The sequence below is a fragment of the Etheostoma cragini genome, chromosome 16, assembly GCF_013103735.1.
Source record: "Etheostoma cragini isolate CJK2018 chromosome 16, CSU_Ecrag_1.0, whole genome shotgun sequence".
Taxonomy (NCBI): domain Eukaryota; kingdom Metazoa; phylum Chordata; class Actinopteri; order Perciformes; family Percidae; genus Etheostoma; species Etheostoma cragini.
In genome coordinates this window covers 9,175,027-9,194,680 of record NC_048422.1, presented here as the reverse complement: position 1 = coordinate 9,194,680, position 19,654 = coordinate 9,175,027, and the positions used below count along the sequence as shown (strand labels likewise).

Sequence of the window (19,654 nt, the reverse complement as noted above, 5' to 3'; positions counted from 1 at the left end):
TATACACACTACCGGTCAAAAGTTTGGGGTCACTTACAAATGAAACAAAATTTGGCGAAACCAAATGCCTGGAACTGGAATTCAGAGAAAGCAAGTATGTTGCTTTGCAGCGATACATCTGCACATCTGGAAGAGAGTTAAATGTTTGAATGCGTGTGTGTGTGTGTCCTTGGTTATAGATCACTCTGAACAAGTTCCTGTGAGATGAAAGTCAGTTTATTCCTGGAACCGGCTTGAGCATTCCAATACATTAAATGAGTCAGTGTGTGTTTGTATTTGTAAGGCTAACACGGATTGAGAGAGCTTGTGTGTGAAAATAAAAATGTAGCCCTTTTTTTAAGGAATACAGCAGGCAATTTGCAGATTTTTGTTAAGAAAAAGTATTCTTAAAAAACTCAATAATTTTTTAATCAATGACACGGAGCGTTAGGTCATCATCAATGGTGTCATATAACCTTTGACCCCTGTAACTGCTTTAGCTTGTGTCAAAGTCAGACTGTAAAGTAAGAGGGACAACGCGTCTCCACTTTCTCCCATTGTACAATATTAAAGCCTAAATAACCCAATTTGGGTTGCGCCATTTCGTAGTTTTGAAGCCAAAGTCTGCGCAGTAGATATCCGACGGTAAGCTATCAAAGTCCCGCCCATACACCCGGCCAGCCAATTGCCAGTCAATCACAGCTAATAATAATAATAATAATTTTGATTTGTTTTGCACTTTGCATTCCAGCAATCAAGTGCAAGTGCTACAGAGCACATGCTAATGCAATTAATCCCAAAAAAAGTTCACAGTCAATAAATAGTTATAGAAAACCTATATAATACTTTAGTAAAAAGCTTTCTTGAAATGATATATTTTCTGTAGACTGTTGGGCCCTCAAACGTTCAGGGAAGGTGTTCCACAGTCTCGGAGAAGCAGATGAAAAGGCTGTTTGCCTCAAGAGAGAACACACAGTGCGCACTGTGGTTTTTCTTGAGCACACGGGACAATCCATCCCTTGGCGTAGACGCTGGTTTCATCTGGAGAGAGCCTCCTTTCGAGTCTCTGGCACAAGCCTCTCTCAGGCTGACATCACTAAAAATGGCGCTTCTCCTTGCCCTGACGTCAGCCAAGAGACTGAGCGACTTGTGTGCTCTGTCAGTTTTGCCGTTATGCCTCTCCATTAGAGGGGGCCGGAGCGCAGCCACCTTACAGCCAAAACCCTCATTCACACCAAAAATTCCTTTTGGTCAAGGGTGTTTCCCTCGTAGGGCTGTTCATTGTTTGTGTCCAGTGTGTGCGTTATCACAGTACATTTTAGGCACAGCAGACATTAGGCACACACAGCAGCTATTTTTACACTATAGAGAACACTCCAAAGGAGCGGCCCTTTCAAAACACCCTGCGTTTCACTGGCTGTGCAAGGCTATCACCCAGTCTTATAACACGGAGAGGGCGGAGCCCCCCACAAGGCATCCGGGCACATTCTACTAGGGCGCTGTCGGCGTCTGGAGCCCTGTTCAGGGCCGTGACATCTGCATCTGCTCAGCAGCCTCCAGGGCATCCCCATGCCCATTCATCCGTTTCTATCTGCTTGTTATGTCTGAGCCCTCCATGACCCACTCGGTCCTATCCACACTCAACGATGGGTGATGCCCCGTTGCATGTGTATTCTGCCTGCTGACCCATAAATTGTCAATCATGATACAATTCTCACTGATCATGCACGCCTACAATCACGGAATAATGCGTGGGTGCACGTGTGTTCTGCCTGCTATACTCACCCCTCCTGCACTGAGTGCTGGGTGGAAAGCGTCTGTCCCCTAATTTATCTTGTCCAAATCATGATAAATTTTCTCATCGGTCATGCACACCTATAATCATGGAATGATGTGCCGTTGCATGTGTGTTTCGCTTGCGAAAAAGCCCCCTGCACAGGGTGGCTGAGAGAAACACACATACAGTTTCTCGCTAATCATGCACACCTACAATCATGACTTGAGTCTTGCAACCAGTTAGGCCAAGTCATTACCATGGCAGGCTTTTTATCAGGATAATGGACTTTCTGATACAATCTCCTGTCATTGCAGTGGGGGAAGAGTTAATGTCGCCCGGTGTCGCAGGTGGCATTGACTACATCAGCTTTGCCCTAACCCAATAGCGTAGCCTTAGAGTGCAACGTCTATATGATACAACATTTACAAATTTTAACTCCAGATTCTATGAGTATAGGCAAAATTGCACTTATTTTTTTCTGAAACCCAGTAGTACCGTAGAGGCCTGATTTATTGATATGATATTTGAATATTGATCTAATTTACTAGAATGTGCTTTTTTGACAAGTGGCCCATGCTAAAATGTTGTGGCTCAACCGTATGGTAAAGTTATTAGGTTGCAGGAAAATACTTTGGTATCTACAATGTGAAACAGGTGTGTCGGAAAGGGGACAAGAGGGTCAAAGGTTAGACGGAAAACAGACTTAACAGGATGAGAGTCCATAACACCCCTGGGGACAAAGCCACAGCTAGCACCCAGCCAGTGAGTACGGCAAACCAAACCCAGCCTGAAAAAACCCAGCACCAGGTGCTAACAACGTTAACGGCAGTAACAGAACGTTTTTTGATCTGCCTGGGGAACAGACCAAGTGAAATAGGCTTGATGATAAATGCTGCGTTTAAGAAAGCTCATATGGGAAACAGTGAGCATAATGGCATACAGTATATTGCAACTGTTGTATTTACACATAATAGTATTTTAATGGCCATAAAGCAGACCAAGTGCCGAGTAAATACTGACAAACCCTGAGTGTTTATGTGCCCGTAATGATGAATTCTAGACGTTAGAAGTGTTTTCTAAATGTGACTCAATGGGGCTTATATTACTTTGCCAAATGTTTACTGTGTTTTTCTAGCACTGATGATGTAAATGAGCACAGATGCAGTTAAGTAAATTTAAATGACACTTAGCCGTTTGAGACACATCAGCCATGGAATACAGAACAAAGTGGAATTTCTCTGCTTCAAAATGTGATAAACTGGGTCAAGAAACTATTTCAGATATGCATGTTCTCTCCACTTTTACAGACATTAAATTGTCTTTTTCTGTTTTCCAAAGTCACAAACTCCTCATTATCTTTGCAGATTCAATGTTGTAAATGCGATTAATTATTAAATGGTTACTTGTCACTGGATGTTTGCTCCGCACTGATTTTGCATAACCATCTGCATGAAACGTGTATAAACTGCCGTTCATAAATTCACTGAGGAATGTCCTTGTTTTTGAAGGAAATCCACTTTTTCTTCTTTTATAGAAAAATTACATTGACCACTGTTGTGGGTAGATGTCACTGAGTAGTCAGGCAGCTGAAAACACTCCACACTGAGTCGGAGATGAAGTCAAAAAAGATGGCATTTTTATTTATTTCCCAATTAATGTTTAATTTTTGCCATAGAGCATTAACAAAACCAAAGTTAAAGAGAAAAAGGAAAAAAAAAATACTTTCACAAAATAAAAGAAACATGAGAGTCAAAACAAGTGGTTGAATTATACAAAAATGCCGCTGTATACAAGTTGACTTTTCTTACTAGTCACAGTCACTAGTTATTCAACAGACTTGCGTCTTCCCACATCTAGCTCTCTGTCAATCAAAGCAAGTGAAAACTGCATGTCTATATACACCTGAAGTCTGCGTCTCTAATTGGAACATTCCCACACACAGTGTAATGCAGGGGTGCCTCAGGTGAGTAGATAGTAAAAGCTTCACACAGCAAAAAATCTTATAGCAATAAAGCTATAGATTCACAAAATATTATTTATATGATTAACACTAACATTTCACAAAGCCACTACCTATGTTGACTGCTGATTAATTACACATAATCCCAGGTCACTTCCTGTGACCCCGGAAGTCATGGCGTCATTTAAACTCGCCATGCACTGCCGACTTCCCTTAAAACACAAAAAAAGCAGACTCCAGTAAGCCACAAAAACTACCGGTTACCCTCTGTTAGCTTTTAAACTCAATAAACATTTGTGTTGTGTGACTATTATAACCGTTAATGTATGTGAAGTAATTTGCACGGTTTTAAACAGAATGATGTATTGATGAATGTATCTATAGCATATGAATCTCTGTGTTATATAATTTTAAATATGTACGCAAGAAAGCTACGAGAATACTGTGTGGCCTGCATGACTAGGCTAACAGATGATTAAAAAACAGTGATAATCAACTGAACATATTAACACTTTAAACAAACAAATACTGCATTAACATGATAAATAACATTTATGGTCAGTCTTTGAGAGCTAAAAGAGGAAGCACCTCACGACATTCCTAATGTGGAAAATGACTTTTCTTGTTGGACAAGGCTGATTTTTAGCAACCATCAGTCAGGTGTTCCAATGGCACGTTCTGTTTACTGATCCTAAGTTACCTCTGTAAAAGATACCATTTGTTTTTGAAAACCCTCACAATCATTTTGGCACAGCTGAGAAAGTGTTTTGCTGTTAAATAAACAATAACTGGCCTTCATTGAGCTTCTTGACTAGCCAAGCTGAAACAACAGATCTTGCAGTTTTGTTTATGGTCTTAAGATGGCCAGAAGCAAAAAGCTTTCTTTAGAAACTTGTACAATCAATACTTTTGAGAACAGAAGGCTATTCCATCAGATAAATTGACAAGAAACTAAAGATATCATACAAGGGTGTGCACTACAAACTTCATAGAGCAGCACAAACTGGCTCTATCTAGATCATTGAGAGGAGTGGGATGCCCCGATGCAAAACTGTCCAGGGGGATAAATACGTTAAGAGTCCCTACTCTGAGAAACAGGCGCCTCACATAGCAGGGTCTCACCTGACAGATTTAACAGTTCCTGCAAAAGTAGTGTCATCATCAAATATTACAAGGGCCTTCTAGGCTTTGTTACAAAGAACAAGCCGTATCTGAGACTCGCTAATATAGTTTCAAAGGACAGAACAAGTAGTCGTAGGGCGCGATCAGACAGTGAGCATTTTACAGAAAAGGAGGGGCAGATACATGGCGGTTACGTTTAGGCACCAAATCGTGACCAGTTTGGTTTAGGCATCTGAAGTGCTTGGTTAAGGTTAAGGTAGTTGCGGACAAAAAGGGTTAGGGTTTAGGGTCCCCGGTCAAAGTCCATTCCATTACACCAGACTCCTCCTTATTTTACTATGTCAGCTGACTTCCTCCTTTGCTCTCATCATCATTTTTGTGGCCACTAGAGCTCACTGCTTTACATCACACGTCAACAAGGAATTCATCATTCTGAAACAAGCAATTCAGGACAAGTTTGTGGAACACTCTTACAAGCAAACCCCGCAATAAAAAAGAAGTATGAGCCGGCTAAAGAGTAGTAACGTTACGCTTTGAGTGGATGGCGAGCGAGAGATGCCAAAATGGATGCCAATAAGATTTTGAATGGAGTGTTTACTTATTAAAGGTTGCTAAATGTTTCCATTGACAAGACCAGGACCAGGACCAGGACGCAGGACATCCAGTCTGAAATACCACTTGATGGCCAAGCACACAGCTGATGCCAATTCTAAGCCCCCCCACAACATTGAAATTATTTGCTTCAAGTGAGAATGTTAGTGTGACATTGAATACTACAGTAGGCTTTTCCATGTTGATGAAAGCATTACAATGAAAAGATTAATGGGACAAAAAAGAAATCAAGGGACATTTAGAATAGATAAAACTCTGTGATTAATTGCAATTAATAGCAAGTTAACTATGACCTCAATGCAACTAATTGCGATTAAATATTTTAATCGTTTGACAGCACTAATTTTAAGAGTAAATACTCCTAACTTAAAATACTTTATATAATACTTTACTTTACTTATAAATACTTTAAATAACTTTAAATACTCCTAACTCTGATATATATTTTTTAGATATTTCATGCTTGAGACACCTCAAGCATCACATATTCACAACAGATGTCAGATCAATATTGCAGCATCTCTTTGCTTTCTGTTTGACTGCATGTTATCTGCAATCTATGTATTTGTGCATGCTCGGGTCAATTTTGTTGAAACAAACCAAGGCCATTCTGTAGTCCTCTAGCATCCCCAGAATATATACGTGTGTGTGTGTGTGTGTGTGTGTATATATGTGTTTTCTGGCCTCTGCAGTATGGATGTGTTCATGTGTTTGTGTTTTATCTAAATAACTGCACTGGGAGCTGTTCCTTTACACTTTTGCTCCGGCCTGATTTCTCCGTGCTTAGCCTGGCTGTGCATGTGTTTGTTGTTTGACTTTCTGTTAATGATGAAAGCAAAGGGATTAGGGATCATAATAGAGCAATACATGGCTCTCTGGTTTAAGTTAATCCCATTTTTATGACTCTCCCAAAGGTAAAGAAAGATGGTTTTCAAAGAGAGCTTTTCATTCTGTGGCCAACCTGACCAAACTTAGGAAAATTATGGAAAAACAATCCTAATTTTGATTGAATGTAACATAGACCATGTGGAAATATTTTCAGGACAAGTAATGAGGATAGTCTCTGAAAAGTTCTGCCTTTACTGATGTTGCTGTTTGGGTTTACATGTAAAGTAGATAAATTTAGGCGCTTCACTTGAATCGAACTTTGTGTCATCAATTTAGTTGGTATTTTCCCTTTGCACTACCTGCCGGGCTCACAGCATCATGAAGCCCTCACAGCAGCCCGCTCAGCTCCCCTGTTTGAAAGACCTAATATGTCTCGTCATGTCATTGGGATAGGTCACCATCATGGCTATATACTTACTTTCATCAACTATCTGACCCAGGTTTACCCCTCAACTTGTGCTGTCCTCCACTTGGCTCCTACTTCAAGCTTCATTGTCAACGTACTGAAGAATTAACCTAATTGCTAAGTAAAGACTTTAGCTAATTGACATGTGAGGACACAGATAACGGTGCCCAATGGTCATCCTGGGAACAGTACGTAAGAATGAATCGAGTCACTCTTCAGAGGAGAAGCCAACATGAAACCCTTTTATTTGTCAACACTCACATCCAGCTGGACTTTCTTTGTCTACATTTGTTTACTTTTTTTTTTTTTAAACTTGTCTCTCACCAATAGGAAACCATATTGTAATGGTTTGATATATAGTGACTATAGGTAAGAATGTGTATATATTTAGAAAAAAACAATTCAATACACACAAAAATGCAGGTAGAGCTTTATGATAAGACAACTACTACATTTCATGTAATACCCACATGCACAGGTGTTCTATACAGGTACACATGCGAGTTCTCCTCCTAGCTTTTGCATGAAATGTTATGTAGTAAAATACAAGTAGTGTATATTTACTGTGGCAAGATGGACTTCCCCTGTGAGTCAGAGGAGTGCATCAGGTGAAGAGAGGTGGAAGAAAAACAAATGTGATTTTCTACATAATGCATGTTGGAAGGGATGGTGTGTTGTCTAGGCCGCAGGGACAAAATCCCTGTGAGCAGCTTGGTAGCATTTCCACCCCTGGGTGAGCATTGACCAAAGCAATGTCCCAAATAAAACAACCCCAGCCTCTTGCAGAGGTTCAGAGGGATTTTATTTAAGCCGTGAGACCCAGAGCTGTAACCATTCAGCAATTTAAATTGATGCAAAGGGCTGTCTATATGGCTGCATTGATTTAATATTAGATTATTTCACAACTTAAATGAAGCCCAAACTGGGAAAATACTGTACCGGAATTCAACCAGCATTGGGAAGCTGAAACAGTTACGACCCATCAAAGCTCCATTGTCCAATGTGGATAATTATTACAAGAATGTTTACATAATGATGAAAGTTAAATTAAACATGGGATATCAACAGCTATAAAGTCCACAGCTATAGACCCATTTTGTATTTGAAAATGTTTAGAACTTGCCAAGCAACCAATTCTAAAAGATGAATTTGCAATGGAAGAGACTACCTCCTCTCTATGTATCTTAAACCAGCAGACTTACTGTACCAGAACCATAAATATTTTGCCATTGACCATTTACCATGAATTAAGACAGCTGACTATGCGATTAAAGAAAGCCAGTTCAGCTTTAGCCTTTGTTAATTGCTCCTTTACACTGTACAATTTTTGGCTGTCCCAGATGAAATAATTGTGGGAGAAGATTTATTAAATTTGTTCACATACAGTTCATAAATGTGTCTTGGCAAATACAGTAAACACCTGCATTGTAATAATAGGTTTAACACCAGAAAGATTTTTTTGTGGTCTGGGGTTATTCATGTGTAGTTAGGCACGTTTCCTCAATTTCCTTTCCCCATGATTTTACTTCATGCCATGACTTGACCCTCAATTATCTGGCTGTGTCCCATTCTCAATTGCTTCCTTCTCATCATGGCTGCCATATAATGATAATAAGATATTGATCTTGTTGTGTGTGTAGATCAATTATTATCAACACGGTAACACAAGATCAATGCATTACCATAGTTACATAATGGGTTTCCTAGGACTTATTATTGCCATTGATTGGTTAGGGAGAGACACATACTGCATGACAGCGCATTGCTCATGTGAACATATTCATTGACTTAATTACTGTCTTTAATGCATTTATTACCCTAATTAATTACCTTGTTAATATGTCTGTTAGCTTTATTAACGACCCAATTAACAGACTCGGCTATTGTAATGTTTAAAGAGTATATGATAGACAGTTCATATTTACCCCTACAGTAACGCTATCCTTATCATCATCAGCTGTACTGCCAGACTAAAGGTCAATTCAGAAGAGACAGACATGACATACAACATACATTGAAAAAGACAAAGATCAACATATATGTATAAATGAAAACAAAACAAACCACAATACTGCGTTTCTATAAAAGACACTTATACAAGTGTTTCCATAGTGATGATTGGCATTGTGTGGCACTAAACTTAGGATTTGCCAGTAGTATAACAATGCTGTTCTGGGAAACTTTCAGGCAGCAAATGGATTTGTCGGTCAGCCTCGTCAATAATGCCTGGAAGGTGCTGACCCCTGCATTACAGGTCACTTGCACTAGAGCACCTGGGTTTGTTGACCAGTTTTCCTCATACATTCAATATAAGCAACCTTAAGCTTCTGCATTCTTGTCTTTTTAAACTTAGTCCATAAGGAAGCAGTATACAAAGGAGTGCAGTATTCATTAAGAAGACTAATTTTGACGTCATCCGTGCACATGTGGAATTTCCTTACCAGCTTGTTAGCTTGGGCACATAATATGTTATGCTGTCTGTATTTATCCTCAACATCAAGTACATTATCTGCAATATAACAACCCAGATATGTAATTCTATTACTCACCACATGTCCTAACAGTTAAAAGTCTGAAAAACAAAGATCTTTGTCCACTTCTGTCCTACATATAAAGACAGCAGTTTTTTTGGCATTATACAATAACATCATGTTTCACCTCATATTCATACCAGATATTCAGTAGCTGCTAAAAACCAGCACTCCTGGGAGAGAAAATGGCCAGATAAGCAGCATATATGATTAACCAAGGTGTCACAATCATAAAGCCAGTTTTGCATCCTGTCAGGTGGCTGGTTAACTCATCCATGTACAGAGTGCTGGTGAGAGTAGCCCCCTGACACACCCTATTACTTACCCCACAGGAGGCAGAGACTGTACTACCCCATTTAACCTGCACACTTTGGTTGATATACCAGTAAGCCAGTAATGATTGTAATGATGCCAGGAGAATTATAAGCAGAAGGTTTTCTTCTTCAATGTAGTTGGGGCTGGTATGCAACGATACCCATTAGCAGCATTAGCAGCACCTGTGAGTTTATCATTTGACAGCGGAAAAAAGAAGACATTTTTACCCTGGCTTGATTTGATTGACAAGTAATTAGTTGTGTTAAATATATTATGTTGATTATGATAAGATATTAGATGAATGTAAGTTTTTCTTCACCATCAACCGTGCCTTTGAATGAATGAAGACTCTTCAATTCATGTGTAACTGGAGTTCTAAGTGCATACTTCCACCACATGTGTCGAATACAATTTTCTGTTGTAACTTATTTGTTTTAAAATAAATGTGTAGGTGATTACCAGAGCGATATACTAAGATGTTAATTGATTTTATTTTCATGAAACTATTTTCTTCACCATTAAAAACCATTCTGCAAATAATGTAGTGATCATCATGTATCTTTCTCATGTCTCCCTTCTCTCCCAAACAAAGATGTCATAAATTCAGGTACAATACCATGTTACTAGGCTACTTTTAAAGCTGTATCTAAACAAATCAATGCCTAGCTCAAGCCGAGGTAGAGGGAACACTTTAGACTGACACACGCAGGGTTTTGGTGTGTTCTTGAGACAAATCTCTGATGGATGCAACTTCACTGTTCAGCGGGTAGACAGCTGTGGCTTTTCTCCTGTAGGTCTAAAGATAGAAAACCTTGGAAACTATTAATATCTGATCCTAAGGGCTCGCTGGTATCCTTTGCCTCTCGAGGCTCATCCCTGTCTTCTAAAAATCCCATTCCCATACAACTAAAGTGCATTCGTATTTAGGTTTTATTGAAAAAGTATTTTTTCACAAATTACGTTTGTCTTTCATGTAAAATACGCAACCAAAGAGAGGACGTCAGGTTGGATGGAAGGGTCAAACCAACTTGGGACCGCTGTTTGCATCCCATGTTGAACCAAAAGTCATCATTGGCTTGTTTAAACCATGTACATGTATAAATTAAGTAACAAACACACATACTTTAACACAAAAAAACATGAACCTTTTTTCTTGACCTAACCAAGTTCAGGGCGGCTGTGGCTCAGTGGTAGAGCGGTTGCCTGCCAATCGGAAGGTTGGTGGTTCAATTCCGGCCCCTGCAGTCATTGTCAAAGTGTCCTTGGGCAAGACACTGAACCCCAAGTTGCCCCCGGTGCTGCGCATCGGAATGTGAATGTGTGTGAATGTTTATCTGATGAGCAGGTGGCACCTTGTATGGCAGCCCCGGCCACAGTGTGTGAATGGTGAATGTTTCCTGTAGATGTAAAAGCGCATTGAGCAGTTGTTAAGACTGGAAAAGCGCTATATAAATACAGCACATTTACATTTATTACAAAGTTGGTCTTTGTAATTGTTTGTAATCACTCAGGCATGTCTGTGATCCTGTCCAGTGATTGGATGTATATGATTTACTCAAGTTTTAATGAAATGTGCAAAAAAAAGTAAGTAAGTATGTAAGTAACAAGCTAATACTCTGACAATACCTGTGAGTGAGACAATCGCAAAGAGCTGTAAGAAAAAAGCTCTCTGTGGGCACGATTCAAGATGTCATCTTGAATATACAAGCACAAAAAGCCCTGTCCTATGTGTTCTGGGCTTCACATCGATGGAGTCTAATCGCCAAAGTCCTTCTCTGTTGCTTACACCTTTGCATATTGTTAATCTCTTATATAATAAACACCAAAGAAAAAAGTGAACGTTCACACACTCAGTCCTGTTACACACTATTGTCACAGTGAAGTAAATCACATTGCTATCAGTCGATGAGTGACAACTTTGTTAAGGTCCAATGCCATATACAGGTGTCCTCTGTCGTACCGGCGGGGAGTGAAGTACAGGAACCAGGGCCAAGACAAAGGCGACATGGGTGACTGGTTATTTGCTGTCAGCTTGGTTCGTCAGCACCTTAATGCAATTAAATGTAATACCACAACAGCATCCAAATGATGCTCCATATGCTCCGAATTAAATTTGGTTCATTGCAGCATTTTGTTATTGATCTGATTTTCAACTGTGCTTGTCAGAGCATGTATTTCTATGCCCACATACCTTTATGCAATGATCATCATTATGAATAACTGTGTGTATGTGTGTGTGTGTGTGTTTAACAGGCAAAGCAAAATAATTCCCAGTAAGATTAAAGAGAGATTCACCTTATTGGCTGATTAATAATGTACAAAAAGAAGAGTGGTGGCTGCACATTAAACATTTAGTCCACACACACACCCACACACAGGCACACTACATATACATCCCCAAAGACGTGTACACACAGTACATTAAAAATTTAGTTTTACCATCACATACTATGTGTCTGTAAATATGAGCAGATGAAGATGGAGCAAACATGCTTGAAAGTCGATTTACAAATAATGCTAATATTTGTCAAAAAGTTTCATAAGGCTGCGTATGTGGATTGACTGTCAATGAAGGACAACTTATGTGCTTTGAGTCTTCAGAAATATTTATTGCATGGTTTGCTGAGTTGATGGCATTGTTGTGTGTGTGTGTGTGTAGGGGCGGGGTTGAGTGTGTGTAGGCTTACAGCAGAAAGACTATGCATGCAGAGGCGCCCCAAATAGCCGTGCATCATACATTTGTGATTGATGGCACGCCTGACTGTTCGTACCAGATGTGCATGTTGCCACGTTGGTAACAAAGCAATCCTTCTCCTCTCATGGCCTTCTCTCTCCTCCGCCCATGATTGTTTGGTTGCGTGGAGGAGATGATAAAATGATAGCTGTAGCACGTGGGCCGGGCCCGGCAGCTACGTGCCTGATAGCAGTTGGTGTGGCCGGACGGATTGCACGACGTGTGGCAAAAGGAAAATAGCTCCGCAATAGCTCCGCTTCATGATGCTTTACAGCGCTTCAGCATGCAGTGTGTTTCTGCCGTCAGGTGCAGCGCCGTCCTGTTGCAGTGCACTGTGCGGTCCAATTGAGTGGAATTTTCGGTTCCCACTTCCAACACTCAGTCAACACCCAGGTTGTTCCACTGCTTTGGAATACAACAGTCCTGACCCCCCCTTCCCGAAGTCTCCCATCCCTCCTCATCCAACGATTATAGGTAGGGATGAGCGAGTACAGCATTATCTGTATCTGTATCTGTTTACCACATGAATTATCTGTATCCGGATCCGTACTCGGACTGGGCGGGGCCTAAACCGGAAGTGGTCAGATTGAACCAGGAAGTGGGTCGGGTTCTCTTGAAATGTTAGGGGCTTTAACCGGTATGTTATTTAAGCATGCAATTGACAAAAATTGTTATATTTATTGCTGATTTGAAAACTATTTACATGACAGCATCAAGCTTTAGATCAATGGTGTTGTCATGGTAACAAACAAACTAGGCCTATATACAAAACGTTTTGCAACAATGAATACAACACATGCAGTTGCAATTATGAAGTAAAATGTAATGAACAAGAGTTTTCATACTCAATATAACTTTCTTTTTTTAACTTTTTATTTTTTACGATCAGTGTGATTTTTTTTGTTTTTGGTTCTTTTTTGTTTTTTTTATTTCTTTTATTTCCACACAAGGTATATGTGTGTGTGTGAGAATGAGTGAGTGAGAGACACAGAGAGAGAGGGGGCGGGGCAGCTGACAGTAAAAAAAAAAAACGGGAGATGCATTTAAACCGAGCAGCAAGTCTGAAACCCACGTTCACCAGAAATCTACTGGTTACTAAGTATGTAAGTACTATAAACCGAAGTTAAAAAAAAAACTGAAGCTGAAGAAACCCTAAACGTTAAGGGGACAAATCCGCAGACCCGATTGACTGCCTGACGGAGCGGGAGCGAGCGAGCGAGCGAGAGAGAGAGAGAGCGAGCGAGCGAGAGAGAGGTCGAGGGAGCGCATTTCTCCATGTTCTGTGTGTGTGTGTGTGTGTGATTGATCCCAGCGTGTTTGTAGGTGGGGGGGGGCGCTGTGATTATGCACGGCCAGTTAAGGAGTTGTATTCAATCAGAGCACGGATATTGACTCATATTACTCGTATAATACTTGTACTTGGCAAAAGTGCTTTATCCGTACCGGATACTCGTTTCAACCGGATACTCGGATCACCCCTAATCATCACCCTCACCTCTCTTTTAATTACCGTAATTCCTCGAATAAAAGCCAAGGCCTTCATTTAACTGAACCGTGGAAGGTACCAGACTTTTCTTTGAAGCATGCATTTTTTAGAGGCAGGACTTTATTTCTAAAAATTATTTGTTATTATTTATTATTTGTTTGATAAGGATAATTGTTTTAAATAAACCATTCCAAAGGACAGAAAACATTCATTTTTTGAGAAAAGTTTGCAAAAACATCACTATACAACAGCCAGAAGGGCAACAGAGCAGAGATGTGGGTCAGAAATAATCAAACATCACTACTGTGTCGGTTTTGAACCCTGTAAACGTATTTATTGAAAGGTATTTATTTCAAACATAGGTACTACAGTATTTCTAATAGATTACAATAAGAGCATACAGTACAACAGTATCTCATTTACGTTACAGATGGTAAGTAGCTAGCTTCATTTCTAGCTCCAGGCTAACTCTTTTCCTTCCAACTCAAGCTAGCTAGCCATGCTCTGCTCCTGTCGGGTAATTCCTTCAGCTCATTTTTCTGTCTCTTCCAGTCTCGGATCCTCCTGGGGTCAATGTTGAAATGTCTCACAGGTTTTTCCTATAACACCTTATAGGAAAAACCTGACCTATAACACATCCAATGTAGCTACTGCTGTCTAGTGGCACCTGATGGCAAACTTGGCAGAGTAACACATACAATCTTTCTGTAATTTTCTTACAGATTTGGGTGGGGGACAGACGATGCCATTGCAGGGCTTTTAGATTATCTGCATACACACCTGGAGGGTTGTAAAACATATGCTTGCGTTTTATTTGCTGATTTTTCATCAGCATTCAATACAATCCACTCACAAATTCTAGCAAACTGACTTAGAGACAACTTTCAGATAAACTCAACACTTATTAAATGGATCTTGGACTTCCTGAGTGGGCGGCCACAAAGAATAAGGGTGGGAAACACAATATCTGGGGTCCACTTCACTTCAATGGGAACACCACAAGGTAGTGTCTTGTCACCACTGCAATATATATTGTAAGCTGACTGTTGTCGCAATAGTTACCCTGGACGTCATATAATAAAATTTGCAGATTATACTACTGTTATTAGACTAGTAAACTAGTAACTACTGTTAATAGTTTACTGGAGCAAGATGAAACTGAACATTGTCCAGTGTTGAATGCATTTGCTGACAGGTGTGAAGTCTCCCAGTTGCATTTGAATGCATCCAGGACCAAAGAGTTGGTCTTTAATTTTAGATGTGGGGCTCCCTTACCCAATCCGACTGATAAGAAGAGAAGAGATAGAGATGGTGACGGAGTAGGCTACAAATATCTTAGTCTTATCAATGACCATAAAAAGGGCCAACAACGCTTGTATTTTCTCAGGAAACTTATTTATTTTAATGTTGATAATACAATTTTGACTCTGTTTTACAGGTCCTTCATTGAGATTATTCTCTCCTACAGTACTGTATGCTGTTATGGACACTCATCGGAACTAATTGAGGAAGATTGTTAAAACTTGTGGAAAAATCATTGATAAGCAACATGGTAGACCTGTACCAACTACTGCATATCTGACAAGCTTTGCATGGATACAACCCATCCACTTTCAGAGGGAATTATGCTCCTCCCTTCTGGTCGTAGACATAGATACCCTCATCAGAACTAACTGAGCATAAACCTCATTCATTCCTACGGCAATGACCCAATTAAAAAATATGTACTGAGGGGAATGACTGAAGGAATATCTGTTAAGTAATAGTTTTGTCTATTGATTCCCGACATTGTTCAATATACTCATTTTACTGCATTCTATTTATTGATGTTTGTATGTTATGTGTTAGATAAATGGTGCTGTAGATATTTGGATCAGGGTATTTTGGATAGTGTGTCAATATGCCTGTACTGTAAAACAAATTGCCTCTCGGGGACATTAAAGTTTTCTAAGTCTAAGTCTAATATATAGGTATAAATACAATATACCTGTTTGTGCACTCATTGACTTATCAGCCTTGAGAAAAAAGCCATTACATTTAGGTTTTCAACACTCAAAGTTTGAGGGATTAATATGGAATTGTATCAGAGAGTGATGAACTAATGCATGTGACGTTGAGTGACTCTCTTAAATTATATAGGATATTCTTTCTATGAGGTAAGGTCAAGCAGATTTTTAGTTTTTAGTTTTTTCAGTTTCTGGTTGCAAGACAACATTTCCAAAATGATTTATTATCTTATTTTCATTGTCCTTGCCTGACGCCGCCCTGGCTACAACACCTGCCAAAACCCCCACTTTTTATTCTATTTTTTGCTCCTGTGTTGTCATCTTTTCAGGTAATTTCCCATATTTGAGAGCAATTTTCATTTCTAGTAAGAAACTCTTCTTGAAAGTTATAAATATTGATGAAGACACCTGACATGCACTATATATAAGCCTACATCCAGCTTGTTATGTGTGTGCACACGCAACAAGTGAAGTACCCAATATTGGGCTGTAGGACTACTCCTTTAGGTCACGGCAGAAAGAGAAATATGTTTTTCTCCCCCTTGCTCATAGTACCCCTCTCCCTCCCCCATTATTATTGATGATGAATTACTCCTCAACAGGCTTGTTCACTGGTCACTGCAGCAGAGTAGTGGAGGGAAAAGAGGAAAGGAGATACACTAGTTGGTAAGCATTGAGAAGAAGCACAAGCTTGAGAATGCTGTTACCAGCTTAGTTGCTTTCAAAGTGTTCATACACACACATGCGCACACACACACACACACACACACACACACACACATACACACACATACACACACACACACACACACACAGACTACCAGAGTAATAATAGTTCAATAACTCCATCAAACTACTTTGCCTCTTCTTTCTACTGTACTTTTCAATTCCCTTTGTCCCCTCCTTCAATTCGCTTTCTCCTCTACTATAAATATCCTTGTTCCCTCCATTTTTTCCCCTATTCGTCTTACAAGCTCTGCCACTCACGCCTTCCTTTTGGTTGTTCTTTCCCTATTCTCTCCCCTTACAGTCTATCTACTTCTCTGGTTACATGCAGTTTTCCCAGGCTCCGCTTCACCAGTATTTTTTCCTCCAACATATTCAGTTGTTTCCTCTTCTATTTGCTTCATTAACATATTCTTCCAGATGTTTCTGTTCATTTTTTCTAACTGTTTAAAGGTCCCATGGCATGAACATTTCACTTTGAGGTTTTTTAACATTAATATGAGTTCTCCCAGCCTGCCTCTGTTGCCCCATTGACTAGAAATTGCAATAAGTGTAAATCGAGCACTGGGTATCCTGCTCTGCCTTTGAGAAAATGAGAACTCAGATGGGCCTATCTAGAATCTTGCTCCTTATGAGGTCATACAGGGCAACGTTGCCTCCACTTTCTCTGTTTTCCCCGCCCAGACAATTTGCCACACCCCCACCTCCACCTTGCCCCCCTCTCTCCTCATCAATAGACCCCTTGCAAACACGTGACCATGACCACGACCACGTGATAACGCCATGACGGACGGCAGCACAAATCACCGGAAGCACAAAAGTGTACACAGTGTAGTTGACGAGCGGAAAGTTTCAATCAGTGTAAAATAAGTAACACTAAATAAGCTAATAATAATAATAATAATAATATCTTCTTATTTATGGCTTCTTCTAGTAAACAACAAGTTGTCGTGTCGTTATTGGTCAAGGTCCAGAATCTGGTAGGTGCTCACAAAGAGTGGTATTTGGATACACTGGTGATAATATCAAAGCTGTTAAAAGTCTGGATGCTTTACCAGTTCTTTGTTGCTGGCTGGGAAACAGGTACACGTTGCTACGCTAATGGTAGGGGGAGGTACCTCATGATGGCAAAGATAAGACATCATGGATGGGTTTATTTTTAATTTACATATTCTTTACTTAAGTAAAGATTTATATAACACATAGCCTATACTTTTAGAGGACATGGTTGGTCATGGCTACCCACACACAGTTGTTCACTGCATGTGCCAGTGCAACTTTCTGATGGATGCCTGGATGCATCCAGGCTCTGGAAAGTGCAGTCATTAATCATCTTTCATATGTCAATCCATGCAGTAAATCACAGAGTGTACATGATCATTAATAACCACACATAATTGTAACATCTAGCCATCTTTTCATCTGTGATTATACTCGCTGTGTAGCCTGTGTTAAGATTTGACTGATGGATATTACGACGCAATGGGCAGCAGCTAGTGGAGTCCAAAAGCTAGCGGCAGCTAGCTGGTTATTTTTTTACCTTTTTGACGCTAGTTTCCGTGCCATGTCATCTTTAATTTAACCAATATTTGTGTATGTTAGTTTGCATGTAAGTTAAAAAGTCAGGGAAACGTTTTTCTTTTTGGGACATGTAGCTAGCTAGGTCAGTGAATAACCGATGATAGTTATATGGGTCATCATCGGGTTGACATGTTATCAATTCAATTCAATTCAATTTTATTTATAGTATCAATTCATAACAAGAGTTATCTCAAGACACTATACAGATAGACCACACTCCAGAATTTACAAGGACCCAACAGTTCTAGTAGTTTCCTCCAGAGCAAGCAACAGTGCGACATATCAGGAAAAGCAGGTTAGCATGACAGCTAGCTGATGAGGATACTTTTATTATTATTTATCCGTCATTTAAAACAGAAAGGCAACACATTCACATGCTTGTGTTGGTGAGGATTACTCTGCAGATTGTGTATGTGGGACCATGAACACAAACAAACACGTACGCATTTGGCTTGCCGTCCGTCTACAGCGTAGCTCTTCCACCGTCCGTCATGGCGTTCACAATTCAGGCGAGTAGAGTGTGACTTCACGTGCGAAGGGTCTATAGCTACCGACACAGAAATCGCAAATCCTAAGGAAAACTCATTGTGGGACTGGCTCTAGTGGGTGTAATTCTGCGCCAAGGCTGAATTTTGGGAAAGAGACTTCAGATACAGTTTTAGGGAACCACTAAGGCCTGTATAAAAGCATCCAAAAAGCACCATGTCATGGGACCTTAACATTTATAATTGTCATGCTTAACATTCCCCAAGCTTTCCTTCTCGACTTCTGCCCAATGGGCTTCATTCCCATTGCTCCAGTGCTCTGGAAAAAAGAAGTGTCTAAGGTTGAGCCTGATTAGTTGCATTTGAAAATACCATTTGTTTCCAGGAATCACTTAGAGGTACATCTGTGCTTCTTACTGCCTGGATATTGGTCCATAGTTTGGAGCATCATTAATACCAGAACTACCAGTAACTGTAACATTTTCTTCACCAAAGTCACTACTAGAATGGAGTACAGTACTTATTTCGCTTTTTTTTGAAAGATTTTTTTAAGCTTTTATTGCCTTTATTTAGAGAACAGGTCAATACACAAAAGTTGGATAAAAAGGGGGAATGACATGCTGCAAAGGGTCCCAGGTCGGAAACCAACCCGCAGCTGCTATGCCAAACAATATGCCTCTGTACATGGGGCGCATGCATTACATATTACTAATTTAATGAAAACTTGAGTAAATCATAATACATCCAGTCACTGGTCAGTTTAACATGATCACAAACATTAGAGTGTGATGATAAACAATTGCAAAGACCAACTTGATAACTAGCCTGACAATCTCAAGCCAGACAAACACAAGCCAGTGAGTGTGAGTAATGGTAACACAAAAGGTGTTGAAAATGGGTCTTTATAATGGAATTGGCCTAATAAGCCATATTCCTTTTGAGTCATGATTTCCTTGTTTTGTTTGCATCAACAGAAATAAGCTGCAGGGCAAAAAACACAGCTCTGCATTAGCATTTGTGTGTTTGTTTTGCATTGTTTTTTGGTG

General features: G+C 39.9%; 1 long non-coding RNA gene across 1 annotated transcript in view; it reads right to left on the bottom strand.

Moving 5' to 3' along the window:
- Positions 1-18,133, bottom strand: part of LOC117959658 — a 24,526-nt gene extending 6,393 nt beyond the window's left edge. Inside the window, exon 1 of the long non-coding RNA XR_004659989.1 lies at positions 18,083-18,133. This is a non-coding gene — a long non-coding RNA (uncharacterized LOC117959658). The remainder of the gene's footprint in view (positions 1-18,082) is intronic.
- Positions 18,134-19,654: the final 1,521 nt, after the last annotated feature.